General features: G+C 38.4%; 1 pseudogene; it reads left to right on the top strand.

Annotated features, from left to right (window-relative positions):
• The first annotated feature begins 844 nt into the window (after positions 1 to 844).
• On the top strand, positions 845 to 2182 carry LOC146908765 (uncharacterized; annotated as a pseudogene).
• Positions 2183 to 3541: the final 1359 nt, after the last annotated feature.

Raw genomic sequence — 3541 nt, forward strand, 5'->3', positions numbered from 1 at the left:
AGCTTCCAAAGAAACATTGACTCATCTTTTCTTGCATTGTAACATCATTTCTTTGGTTTGGCAGGGGATTATGAATTGGCTAAGTTTCAACTTTATCACACCACCCAGCTTGTTTCATCATTTGGAGTGTTGAGTGGGGAAGCAAACAGGAAGATACTTCGCAAAGGGTTTTTGATAATTTGTCATTCGACGATTTGAGTAATTTTGAAAATTTAGAAATGATAAGATATTCAAAGATTAAAGTTTAGTGGTGGAGGATTTGGTGGATGATGTCAGGTTGGGTATCGTGGCGGTGGAATTTGAGCCAAGCCAAAACCTCCGCGTGGTTGTATTATGAGTGGTGTTGGAACCCTGGTGATTGTTTAAAAAAAGAATAAGGGTTTTTTTATGCTTCGGGTTTTGGTAGAGTGACTGCTGCGGGCCAGACTTTAATAATATTTGGTTGTTTAAAAAAAGGGTATTGCTAACAAGTGCCCTAAGGGCATTGTTTAAGGAACCCACAAATAGAAATTATGTCTTGAAAATACAAGTCAAACACATGTTAAAGTCATAACCGTACAGTTTCAAATGCAAAAGTTGCTACTTTTAGATGCTTAAACAATGTCCTTAGGGCACTTGTTAGCATTTTCCTTAAAAAAAACGAGATGATTGTGAATACAAATGTGACATAATGATAAGAGTCCTGATAGGTGTACCACCATAGGTGGCAATACCACTCCTACACCCACATAAAAAAATGACATGTGGCAAGGGACATTTTAGAAATTTCATCACACAACCACTCTCTTTTCATCTCCAAACAGATCTCTCTCACTTCTCTCTATCTCACCACCACACTCCTTAACCACCACCACTCCCTCTGTTTCCTTCAAATTCCTATTCAACTCCTTCGTATTCATCAGCACAGCCCAAAAAATGGACCCACCAACCCGTTCAAACTCCGGCGGGGTTACCCGGTGCACCACCGTCGATGGTCGGTGATATCTTCGGGAAAAGTTGGGGATCAACTCAACCTACGGGTGCTAGCATTGGTATCGTTAATAAAAACCCTAATTTGTTTGGGGATTTGGTTACCTCTGCATTGGGTCAAGGTTCTTCTTCTTCTTCAAACAATGTTCCTCTTAAAAATGCAACTCCAGCACCTAACAAACCCTCTTTTTCAATGTCAAATATGGCTAATTCTTTGCCTAAAACTTCGAATACGCCGCAAAGTGGTTCTTCTTTGGGATCATCTTCTGGGAGTGGTTTTAATTTGAATTCTAATAGAAGTCCCAATCTTGGAGGTCCTTCCATTCAAAGCGGTGTTGGTGTTGCTGCATCTAGTAATAAAGATCCTTTTAGTTCATTGGCTGGTTTTGGATCTAAGCCATCTTCTAGTCTTAATTCAGCTGCTAAACCTTCAAAGATTGATTCACAAGATGATGGTTTTGGAGATTTTCAGAATGCTACAAAACCAAGCACCAATGCATTTCCATCAAGTGGTGGTAGTGTTGGAATTGATGTTGATTTTACTGGATCTTCGGCTTTTTCGAATCCAACACCAGTTCAAGCTTCTGGGGGTGATCCAATGGATATGTTTTTCACATCTACCACTCCATCATCTGGAGGTGGTGGTGGTGGAGGTGCGGCGGCATCTTCTGAAATTGATGATTGAGGTACTGAGTTTGGAGGAGGAAACCATGATGTTGGTGGGACAACCACTGAGCTTGATGGGCTTCCACCTCCTCCTGCTGGGATATCAGGTTCTTCTGCTAAAGGCAAAGGGATGGATAATTACAAACAGGGACAATTTGTTGATGCTATTAAATGGCTTTCATGGGCTCTTATTCTTCTAGAGAAAGCTGGGGATGGTGCTGGTACGGTGGAGGTTTTGTCGTGCAGAGCTTCTTGTTATAAAGAAGTTGGAGAGTATAAAAAAGCGGTGGCCGATTGTACCAAGGTATACTTTAGTATCTTATTAATGGCTGTTAATAGTTCTTTTGTAGAAATAACTCATAAGTAATGTATATATTTGTAGCACCGACACATGTGATTACATTCAATTAATTTGTTTTTTGAAATTCAAATTCTTAGCTATGTCAATGTGTCAGTGTTGTGTACCGTGTCTGTGATTCGTAGATATATATTATAGAATTTCTAATGGACATGGAACTTATATGGTAATGTTGCGTTGCTCAATCACTACATACCAGCTGTGTTATTAAGGTTGAATTGTTGGATAAATTAAAGGATGGTTTTGCATTTTTTTTTGGAGAGGGGGGGGGGGGGGGGGGGGGGTTGGGGAATGCTAGCAGAAATATATTATGCAAAGGATCTGCATTTTCTGTATGTTCGAGACTACAAAGAGAGAAGATAGAAAAAAAACTAATCAAAAGGCTATCATAGGCTATTTTATGCTTTGAATTATCATTTTAAGCTTAATTAAGTGTTTTACGTGTAACCTATCTTTATAACTAAAGATGAAATGTGGTTAAATTGTTTTATATAAGTTTTAAGTTGTTTTGATAGGCTATCATAGATAGCTTATTAAAATAAGCTTAGAATTTTTATTGAAATGACATTAGTTGTTTCTATTAGCTCTCTAAAACACTCACACAGGTGCTTTTGCCATAAGCTAAGTCCAAATAAGTTTTAAATAAACTCTTCCAAACGCGCCCATAATGGCTTAAGGAAGCCGTTTCTAATTAGTGTAGTGCCATGTTTCTAGAGGTCAATGAGTTGGATCCAAATATGGTTTTTGATAGAACACTATGGCGTCATTTGATCCATGTAGCCGACCCCACTTAGTGGGATAAAGCTTGGTTGTTGTTGTTGTTGCATGTTTTTAGGAACTGGTGCGTTTCAATTTATGGAATGAAACAGCATCATGTGATCGATGATTCTTGAATCTCAAAATTAGTTTCTGACAACTATGCATGCTATCTCTGAAAAATACTTTCCAAACAGCTATAGTATGTGTAACAGACTATCAGATACATATGGTATCTCTGAAAAATACTTACCAAGCAAAGGTTCGGGTATCCACATGATGAAGATCATCAAATGTATCAGATGATGAAGATCACCAAGCATCAACCGTGTTCACTCGAATAAAAGACAAGTCAAGAAATTGTGTCAAGAGCGGGGTTCTTGGAACACCGTGGGTGAAGAGTGATACGAGGAAGAATAAAAATAGTGTAGTGGCGTTGTTTTATCTTGGTTTTCGGGTGTCAAACATTGATTACGTTTGAACCTTTTTAACCGGTGATATCTTATTTTTTCTTGGGAAGGGAAAAAGTAAGCAAAACCCTTGAGAATCGAGGTCCGGGAGTTGTTTTCGCTACGGGAAGGTGTTAGGCACCCATAACGACTATAGTATCCTATAGGAACCGTCTTTAATTTCTACGCGCGCGCTTTATTTTTAAATGCTATTTAAAAGTATTTATTTAAACCTAAGAGTTTCTAAGTGAAGAATTGGAGGGAGAAGAATGCGTTTGAATTTTTATTTTAATTGAATTGAAGGAATTTTGTTCCTTGCCTACGTACCCGATTAAGGGATCAA

This window comes from Medicago sativa, chromosome 7, assembly GCF_051527215.1.
Source record: "Medicago sativa cultivar Bolivia chromosome 7, Bolivia_mono, whole genome shotgun sequence".
NCBI lineage: Eukaryota > Viridiplantae > Streptophyta > Magnoliopsida > Fabales > Fabaceae > Medicago > Medicago sativa.